Here is an 11,205-nt window from a genome sequence, read left to right as displayed (position 1 = left end):
AGTAGCAAATATCTCTTTAAGAATCGACAAAAGCAAGTAATAAAAAGGAAATACAATAACTAAGATAATAAAAACATTATCTTACAGGTTTTGTAGAAACTTTGCCTTAGGGATGCCACCTGGATGTGTTCCACTGACACAGCTGTTCAGACTTTTTTCCCTTTGCTGCATAAAAAAATACAGGCATCCGAACAGCTGTTTGGGTTAATTTTTTAATGCCTTCAGTAAGTAAAATAAAGGCAAATTACATGAATGAGTAAGGTGATGTTGATGCATCTGTGTGCATCCACAGATGCTTTAAAAACTTTTCAGAATACTTCCAGGACCTCATCCATAGTAAATAAAGGTCTGTTGTCCATGGAAGAAGCTGAGTCAGAAGGGCAAGTGGGGCATTTCCATTAGTTTGCTGACCAGGTGTAGCATTCTCTGTCCAGCATCTCTTCTCTGTACAAAGGAAAGACTTTTGTTTGGGGCAAATTGGCAGACCTGGTCATATTGAAATCAGTCCACAGTCACCCCATTGACTTCACTGACATCACTAAAAATGTCATTAATTAAAACAAGCAAACAAATGAAAAACCCCATCCTGATTTTGCTTAAATCCATTCATCCATTCTGGAGCTGTCAGTTCCATTGCCTGCCAGGGAGCTACTCCCTAAGAAGGTAGTTGAGGGGAGAATGGGAACAGAGCATGTAAGGGTGTCTGGATAGACATAATTTTCCAATGAAAAATGTCATTTTTTGTTATTTTCAAAATCACTGTGTTGGGGGAAAGGGGGAGGCAGAGGAGTCTGCGCTGCTTTGTGCTGCCCCTCCTGACACACAGCACACTAAGAGCATTCCAGGTTGAAAAAGAGTCAGGTTTAAAAGCGTGATGGAATGAAACAAGTGGGAGTTGTGATGTTTTTTGTTACCCAGTGTTTCACACACCTCTAGCGGCAAACCCTCTTCGTTGCCAAGACAACCCTGAAGAAATACGAAATCCAGAACAATACACTGTGTACGAGGAGCCTCGTATTCTCTGGTGCACGCGTTCGTTGTGAATGTCAAGGGAAACAGTGCCCTACCCTCCACAGCGACCCAGGTAAGCCCAGGTAAAGTTATAGGTGATGCCTGTGAGATTATATTGACTTACATTTAGAGATTGTCTTTTGTCCTGGCTCAAGGGCTACCAAAGCTCAAGGGCTGGCTCTGAGTGCCTGGGCACTGTATTCCTGCAGTGCAGCATTACCCAAGGCTGGCAAGGCAGCACCAGGAGGATTCCTGAGGCTGTCATGAAAATAAGTCAGGGCTGGGGCTCTGGCTGCTCTCCTCAGCCAGTGCTGCATGTGAAAGTGTCTGCAACAAGCAGGGAATGCCAGCCTGTGGTGGTCTGCCTTTACAGCAGTTTCTAAAGATTTCTCAGGCAGCTGAACGCAAGGTTGTACAGCCTTAAAGGTCTTTTTGGTCTATAACTGGGATATACTGAGCTGTGCTGTCTCTAGGTCAAAGGAAATATAAATGTGACTTAAGCCTCTTTGCTTAAGATCCTGGCTCAGTGCAGGACTGTGGAAGATCTGGAGCCTTGGGTTTGTTAATGCTTATTTATTTAAACCCACTGAATGAACCTCGAACAAAGGTTGAGGAGGTCAGAATAAATATCTGCAGGGATGCTTATGGCACCCTCTTGCAGGCAGGAGCCTCATGAACTTCTTGTGTCTTAGAGAAATTTTATGTGCAGTTTGCAAATTATAAGTAAATTGTCTCCAAGTCATCTGTAAGATTCCCATTGTATTCCCAGTGACAGGTAATAAGTGATAACGTTTTTCTGAAGAATGATAGGAATACTCTTTTTGTTATGCTTGAAGTTGTCATTGACCTCCTTGTTAGGAATGTCTGCACCCTTAGGAAGTAATGTCAGCTCCCCATTTGGTTAAAGTTCTTTGTTAAATAGGGTAGCAGCACTTGGAGCAGGGGACACTGGATTCCACATAGCAATGCATCCATTTTGCTGTGCACACAGTGTGAGGACAAAGCCATTTTAGCCTGCATTGAATCATAGCAGCATCCCAAAAGTAAGTAGGAAACTGTCAACATCTTTTGCATCCTTTTGTTCTTTGGCTCTCTGCTCCCTCAATTCTGTCCTTTTGTATCAGCTGCCTGTCAGATGTTCACAGCAGGAAACTCAGCAGGTGTATCCTGATGAACATGGTCTTTAAGTGGGCAGGGAACCTTGGGGGACTGCAGCTTCCTCCCTTCTGCTGCACTTCTAGAACTACATCACATTCCTCCTTTTGCAATTGTGTGGTGGGATAGAACAGCTCCAGGACTTTGGGCTCTGAAAGACAGGTAGTAAACAGTGGTAGTTTGGTATGACAGGAGCACCAAACCAGCAGAACAAACCAGTTGGTGCTGACAGCTCCATGTCTATACTATTGACACTTGGGGGTTTTAACCTGAGGCTGGTCTGAGTTTAGTCCTGTAGGCTGAGCTCTGAAACTGTGTGGTATTAAGTGAAGCACAGTCAGCCAGGGAATCACTTCAGAAACACTTACCTGTTCCAGAATAATACACAGATGTAGAATAGGATTTGTAGAGCAGAGGGTCACATTAATCAGTGTGGGAAAACACGTGTTGCATATTTGAGCATCGTAGCAAGACACTCTGAAGCAGAGCTGGTTCTGCTTTCATGGCTCCATCAGCATGTCCAGAGCTTCAGCTTCCATGTCCATGACAGTCTCTCCCTGGCTATGGGACAAACCCCAGAAGCAGCAGTTCTGCACTGTGCTTCCTTTGTCTTCCTGAAGAACAAACTCTACAGTGCACCAAGAACCATCACACCTTCATTCTATCAAAAAACACATCCTGTTAGAGCTTCGGGTGAGGCATCCCTGAGCTCAGGCCACTCTGATCCTCTTTTAGCACCTTAGAAACAAACTGAAAACTCCTGGCTGCTCAGGAACAAAGGAGTATGTGAAAGAACTGCAATTTCATAAACTATTGAGTGGGAGTTGGAGCTATTATAGAACATCCCGTTCCAAAAAGAAACAAATGACAGCCTGACGCTGCCGGGTAGTAATGACGTGTGCGGTCGCAGAGTGAGTCAGTCTGTGTGAGATTCAGATAGGGACCTAGAGGGAAAACATTTGTGGCAGCAGGACCGATCACATGCTCATAGATGGAATTACCTCAGCTCATTTTTCATGCATGTGTTAATGTATTTGCTGCGCTTCTTCAGCAAAAGGCAAATAGTACAGAGGAAAAAGTCTCATGTAGGAGCTGCTTTATCTGTCTCTTCTTGCAGCCTCCTGCTTCCCACCCACACTCCTGCACAGCTGGTGATAATGTATCACGAGCCATGTTTTGGTATATCACTGTTTTGTTGAGTAAGATGGAATGTGCTGCTGTTATTTGTGTTATTAGACCAAAACATTGTTCTAAAGGCATAGGTGAATTGGATAATTAAGTGAATTATTGTGAAATTATTTAGTTTATCAGTGATGTCTTGCTTTAATAGCTCAGTTGCTTTAATAGAGCTCAGTTGAATGCTTGTATTCATTTAAAAATGAAAACTGAAGCCTAAGGATCCTTTTAAGGCCCGAAAGGAGTCTGTAGAGCTGATTCTCTGCTACATGGATGATGTGTAATGATGTATAAATTGTGAAATGGCTGTTTGCTGGAAAATTATGGTGATCTCCTGGTTGTGGTCCAAGATAAGAAACCTTGGCATGGTTTAAGGACAAGGAAGCTTTAGTAGTAATTCTATCTTGAGATGTTCCCATCTCAGCTTTTTTCCACACTGTTTTACTCCAGCTCAGCCCCCTCCCAGTTGTATCTAAACAACTCTTCATGTGACTCTGCAGCAAGCCACATCAGGAACTGCTGGTGGTTAAGACTGTGAACAAAAAACCCTGTATAATAGAAAGGATTTTTGGTTTTTTTTCTTTTTTTTGTGTATGTGTTCTGGTTTGCTTTGCTTTTTACTTCAACTAGATCAGTGCCTGATCAGCATTGCCCCTGGGAACAACTGCTCTGGCCCAGCTGAAAGGCCTGAGTGTTATTTGGCGGGGGGGACACTGGCAGGGGCTGATGGTGGGAACTCTGTGACAGCGCTGCCACCAAAATCTGCAAATCAGGAAACCGTAGCTGGTAAAACATTGCTTCATTCAGCAGCAAAACAGAACAGCTGCTGTGTCTCCAGAAGGAAAAAGAAAATGGGGATGTTATTTGGCTACAGAGTTTGGGTTGGAGGACAGACTGGGGGAAGGATTTGGGTTCAGGGTACAGAAGTCCCATGGATGAAAAATGCCTTAGAAAGCAATATCAGGCATTAGGTGTTTCCCATGTCATGTGCTGAAATCTCATAAGGATACATGACATTTCATGGAGGTTCAGCTAAATCTAAAGCAGAATTGTAGGTCGGAGTTGTAGTCTAACTCTCAAACAGCAGCAAAGAAGTGAGCTGAGAGCAAAAGCAGAACTCTCCTTGCCCTGAAAAAGAGAAGTTTGGTTTTTTCCTCTCTGTGTACAGTTGCCTTACTGATGTTTCAAAGCAATGTTAGACTGGAGGTTCTCACCTGTCACCCCTCCCCAGTAGACATGGAGGGTCTGTGCTGGCATAGCTGAAGTCCATAGGTGAACAAACTGCTCTGCGATGGCTCTGACCTCCAGCAGCACTAGAAGAAGAAAATGGTTAGAAAAACACTTCATTAGACACTTTGTTTATAGTGAAGCCTTGGCAAACCAGGCTGGCTGCTCCTGCCACAGAGGGAAAGGGACTGGCTTGAAGTAGGTGGGGTGTCTATCTCCCCAAAACTGCAAGCTCAGAGCTGGAGCCATCACCCCGAGCCACCATTATCTGCTGCATCCTTACATGTCCCCCCCCCTGCCCTGGCATGGGCACTCTCCCCTCTTATCAGTGAGGTGCCAGCATTTAATTTGCACATCTGAGTGCTCCTGAACTAACTCTGTGCATCCATCAAGGTCATGAAGTCATTCAATCCCTTGCTGAAGTAGCCTCTGGTCAGGAATACAGGACTGCAATGCTGCTGCTGCAGCTTACAACACCAGAGGGATAACTTTCCTGCAGTACTACAAAGCAGCTTTCCTGGAAGAAAAGGTTTGCCAGTATTGCAGAATGGTAATTTTAAACCCATAAAGAGCTCTTATTGTAGTCTCAAAGCAGACTTGAAAACCGGCCGCGCCCTCTTTATCGTGGCTCAGATGAAGTGCCAACGCCGTCAGAGAAAAAGGTGTTTGCAGCATGTGCCGTGTCCTGGGGTGGCTGGCACAGGTAGTGACAGCCGGCAGGGCTTTAGCACCACGCCGGGGATTCTAGGAGAGGGTTTGCCTGCTGGCAGATATGAAAAACAGGGCTTCTGCAGCTGCTCCCCCGGTGGCTCGCGGGTGGCATCCCCCACAACAGACCGCTTTATGCAGCCGTGCTGAGCCATGCTCCCACCGACAGTGCCGGCCCTTTCCTTGTCACAAACCCCGCTCCCAGCCGATGCCGGGGCAGCCCGAGGAGGGCTGCGAGGGGCTGGTGTCAGTGCCCGGCCTGCGGGCGTGACTCATGCGCGGAACAGAGAGCTCTTCACGGGCCCTGGGAAACACGAGCCCGTGGGAGGGCCTTGCTCCAGGAGGGAATGAGACAAAGGTGCGGGAATAACCCAGGGAGCTCGAGGAGGGGGCCACACCTCAGCCCCCAGCACTGAGGGTTGGAAGGAGGTCACCTCCTATTTCGGATTTCTTCCCTTGGGTTGGTTTGAACAATTCTCCCCTTGCTTTACGAAAGGAGGATGGATTTATTTGAGAGGACTTCCCTGCACCTGGAGCTGCCTGAATTAGTCGGGGGCAGGGAAGATGGAGCAGAGGAGGACGGTATGTGTCCTGAAAGGTGCGTGGGCAGAGAGCTCAGGCTCCCCACGAGCCGCCGTGGCTGAGGCACGTCCCTCAATAAGGTGCCTCTGTAGGGGTGCCTCGCTGGCCCTAATTTGCACTGGTGGAGGGGCACTGTACCAGGCCCAGGTGAAGTAAATTCCATGAATGAGAGCAGGAATAACCAAACTTGCTGACACCAGACAAGGGAGGGGATTCACAGTGCCTGCCAAAGGTGTTGTGATGGAGGGGAAAGGGAGTCAGGTGCAGAGCTGATGCTGCTGCCTCTCAGGGAACAGCACCACTTCATGGCACCACTTCTCTGTAAAGTCAAATTCCTAAAAGTGACAGCATTTGTGGTCATGGTGACATGGACAGTGATTTCTCAGCACTTCCAAAAGTCTTTTGAGATGGCCTAAAGTAAAGGATCAAGTACTGATGATGATAGAATGTGTTATATCTAATTATATGAGCCCTTAAACTAGCCATTTCCCTTTCTTCTGTCATTCCAATATAATTAGGTGCAGGAAGACACTGACAAAAGAAATATTGTTTCTATTAATAACTCCGTGCAACACTTTTTTGCAGATTTTCATTGAAGGTTCAGAACAAGCAAATTGAAATAATCCTACAAATTTGCATAGTCTGAACTGGCCACTGCATCTGATTCTTCTAAACTCTTTTTTTATATCTGCAAGGAACCAAGTGAAACCTTCATATTTAAATACCATTGAACTGTAGGACTTGGGAAATTCAGGTTCTACTGTACATCAGCTTCTGAGCCTGAAATTAAGATTTGTTATTGTGACTGCACATGCTAGGAATCAGGATGAATAGCAAACATGCAAATTCAGTTCTTAATTATGAGCCACGTGGAATTAAAAATAGTCCAGTTCCATTAATGGAGAGGCAAGCAGAAGCACTGTGATTTCCTATAGATGTGAGGTCACAGTTGAATGTGGATATGGTTGTCAGGATTTTGTAAAGATGCTCACAAACTGCAAGGTTTCATGGATTTTCTTGTGACCAGAGATTTGCACCATGTTTACTATTTGCTATTCACTACTATCACTTTTCACTAATAGAGTCAGGAAAACAATGTCAGGTGACTGGTACAACTGATCAACATATCTAATGAATAGCAGGACTGAATAGTGGGGCAAAGGGACAGTGAATGCATTCAAGTGCGAAAGTGATGGCCCATGATTTTTCTGGGAAACAAATGCATTTTGGAAAATATCAGCTTTAGTTTTTGAACTAACTAAGATAGGGTCATGTGCTAAATTTGCAATTAATATTATTTTAAAGAATAGATCAAACAGCTCAAGCAGATTTCCTCTAACTGACAAGTTCCATTAAACAAGAAAGCTCATTCTTAGTAGGAGATTTTAATATAACACTGAGAACAGAGAACAAAACAATGAATGGAAACATATCAGCAGTCAATTTCCTGAGTATTCAAGCCTGCATTATACTTTGTTCTTTGCTACAACCATGGCTCTGTAATTATCAAGCGTATTCATGGGACTTTTTCCTATTGACACTCAGCATGAGCGTGGCTGGAAAGAGATTAAGCTTTTGTGGCAGCCATTTGAATTTGTCTAACTAAAAACAACCTGCAAGGCTGGGGGGAACTGTATGTCTCAGGGGATTTGTGATGGTCTGCAGAAGCTGCAGGTCACAGATTCAGACCCGTGTGCTGGGTGTGTGCAGGGCCTGTAGCACTGGACCCCTGTGGCTGCAGTCACTGGCACAGTCACAAAGCAGTGACTGATGACGGAGCAGATGCTTCAAGATGTTCCTCTGTTATGTGACTAAGGCATGCTTGTTGGCCCATGAATGGCATCACTGGGTAAGCCATTGCCTATTGGCTTTTCCTCAGAAAAGGAAAAGTTCTGCAGTTCCTGCAGGACTTTATCTTGTAGACACTATCGCTGCTTCTCAAGTGATACTCCAAAATAACTCTAGGCCAGGTTATACCCTCTCCATGCTACCAGGGAGCCTCATTTTATTATTAACCATTGTCTCTGTGCCTCTCATGCACCCTACACCTAGGAATCCACTGCCGTGTGGGATTTCTGGGGACCAGCCTCTTGACAGCTTTCTGGGCAGGTTTGCCTCTCTGCAGGTGATATGGAGAGATGTAGTGGTGAGTGAGGAGCGGTGCCTGGAGCCTGCTGGTGATGGCTGTGAGGAAGGAATAGGAGAAGTATGTGGCAAGTGGACTGCAGGGAGAGGGAATTGTGAGCTGGTAGCATGTCCAGTCTGAGGAAATCCAGAATGTTCATGTTAACTCTTCTGGAGCCTTGATTTCATTTGTAGTAACCTGGAGTTTCCTTCCCCCAGCTGGTCAAAACTGGGCCTATCCACTATCCAGGTAGGAAGTGTCTCTCTGAGGGAGCACCATATCTCTTTGCTGTTTGGTGCAAGTGTGGGCAGCAGTTCAGATCCTCAGCTTGTGGCCTTGCTTCAGTCTTCAGATTTAGGCAGGTATCCATGTCTTTTTACACAGTTCCCCATTTCTGTGTAAACAACCATTTTAGCCAAAGATGGAAAACCAGAATCCTGTTTACTTAGGCTCCTTTGCAGTCCCCTAGAGCAGGAGCAGCAGTGCTGGTGTGGTGGCTCAGCTCCAAATCAGGTAATTGCTGTGCATTCTGCCCTACTTACACACCCCCCATAGTTTCAATTAGAATAATTGTTTCCATTTTTCTTTCCTGCTCTGTCAAGTGTTAATACAGTTGCTGTTAAGCTGCTGGTGTGATCCCTCACCTAGGTGTTGTGTTTCCATGGTAAAGACAGACATCCTCATGTGCATACCTGGACTGAATCCCCATTGGCACAGACTGATGTAATTCCATAATAGAGCAGTGTTGATTTGCACCACATGAAGACACAGCTTTCCAATGCAGAGAGCCACATCCTTCTCTCTAATTAAATCATCCATTCTCTCTGTATGAATGCCTATGATCTATTTATTTTTCTATTCGCTCTTCAGCTTTGCAAATAACATGAGGTTTGGGTAGTCATTCACACTTCTGTTCACAGTGGTGGTCTCTAGAGAATACAACATGCCTCTTTTCAATGTCCTTCCCCCCAGCTGTTCAAGAGTGGATCCTATAGGGATATCTGAGCTCTTTCACTCTGGGCTGTAGTGTGGTAGATAGAGTTCATGATGTGTGATATGTTATGAATTGCTGGAAAATGTGTTCTTTGGAAACAAATCTCTCTAAATTTACCAAGAGAATTAAGAACGTGGAAGGATGCCTGAAATCTACGCAGCAACAGGAGATTACACGCTTGCAGCTTAAGCCACCTGGCATATTGAGCATTCATGTTCACAGCTGAGGGCTCCAGCACTTATTATGCTGTTTATATGATCAGGAGAGCCTTCATCTGATAAAGAACTAGGCTTGAAATGGCATGTGTTTGGGCTGGTGGGCTCTGTGTCACACACTGGGGTGAGGTTTGCTGTCTGATTTTCTAGTCTGTCACGTGGCCCATCAGATGGTAATCAGCATCATATGCATGTGCTGAATGGATTGATGTTTGTGTGCATGAAGGCTTGAGCAGATCATGGCTTGGATTTCTCTGCTGCTCAAGGCTGTGGTGGCTGGTGTCATGGAGATCTTTCTAGTGACTTCGCAGGGAATACAAGTAAGCTGTTATATTTTATGTAAAATAAGCAGGTATTGCCTTTCCCAGCATTCCTTTCATACAGTTTTCTGAAATGCACAGAATGCATTCACGGATCAGTTCTCAGCAGACAAAGAATCTGAGAGCAGATCCTTTGCAAACATTGAGTTGACTCACATAGGAGGCAGTTGAGTTGCCTACCTGTATGAAGCAAAGCGGCACAGAGTTCCCAGGCAGTGCAAAGGAGAGTGGCTTTATTGCAAAAACCAGGCCTTTTTAAGCAGTTAACCAGTTATCAGTTCACACAGTTTGAAGGCACAACAAGCCCAAGCCAAGCAAGCACCACACACCACGATGTGGACATGTGGCAGTCACGCAGTGTGGCTCTCACGGCTCTCACATTTCTCTACCCCTATTCCAGCTGAGTGTCTCTCCCACAGTTCCCTTCTGCTTAGTCTAAGCAGCAGGCCTGAGCCATGATTTTACAAGGGTAGCAAGGCCCTTATTTTATAAGGCTTTACCTATATGCAGACACCCATATGTGTCTGGCACTATATAGGATATGTGATATACTACAGTGCCTCTGTGTGTCCCACATGAGCTCCATCTGTCCCTAAAAGAGGATGTGAATCTCCTGTAGGCCCTGACTTTTACCTTCCTTAGAGGGGTCACAAACTTTTTAAATGCCTCTGTTCAGATACCTAGAGCCCACCCACTGGTGAAGTGCTTCAGCTGAACAAATACTGATAAAATTTGTCTTTAAAACAAACTGTTAGAAAATTAAAAGATGTAAAAATTTCATTCTAAATTTAAGCTAAGGCTGTACCTCAGTACTGGTGGGACTTGGACTGGCACCTTTACAGGCTGGTTTGGAGAAACCTGGAAATGGAATGAATGGGTCACTGAGAGGTGTCTGTCAGCATCTCTCATAGGCTGCAGCATGCTGAAGGCAGTACTGAGACAGGGCTTTATCAAAGTGCTGGGTTTACATTCTGGTAGCTCCTGTCCTTGAAGCTGCTCTCAGGGTGGTACAGGCTGCAGTCATCCCAAAGCTCTTTTCACTATATCTCTTGTGTTAAAATGGCCAAACATCTGGTCCAGCAGGACATGGTTTGTAAAAGCAGTACAAAAAGTTGCTGTATTCTTCTCAGTCTCATAGAAAGTGCAGAACAGTATAGCACAAGGTGCAGAGATCATTTTATCTCAACTCCAAATTCTCATGATTTCAGGTAAACCATCCTGACTTTGTCTGTTCTCTCACATTGCTGAAATTTTTCTTAAAATTTTGTTTTTATCCATATGGGGAAATATTTTTGTGTCTTCAGCTTCCCAAGGCTTCTAAATTTCTAAAATGGCCATGGCACTGTAGGTCTAAAATGACAGTCAGCATGCCCTGGAGCTGACCACCAGTAGTTTTTGCTTGTGCAGTAGCTGTTTGCAGAGTCAGGGCAATTCTTTATATACAGGTTTTGTCACCCCCTTCATGCAAAACAAAAGGGTTTGGTTGTTTTCCCAAAGCAAACAGTCTGTGTCAGCTGTCTTGCACTAACAGAAAAAACAACCAACCAAAACAGCATGAGCCTTTATATCCACATCCATGAGTGGCAGGTCACAGGTTCCCTGCAGAAGTGACGGGGAAGGTAAACAGCTCAGAGCACGCTGTGTTTGCCATGCCATTCCAGTGCACAGCAAAGCTGTCCCCAGCCCTTCTCC

Source organism: Vidua chalybeata, chromosome 12, assembly GCF_026979565.1.
Source record: "Vidua chalybeata isolate OUT-0048 chromosome 12, bVidCha1 merged haplotype, whole genome shotgun sequence".
Classification (NCBI taxonomy): Eukaryota; Metazoa; Chordata; class Aves; order Passeriformes; family Viduidae; genus Vidua; species Vidua chalybeata.
The sequence above is the reverse complement of the archived record's forward strand: the minus strand, read 5'-3'. Positions refer to the sequence as shown.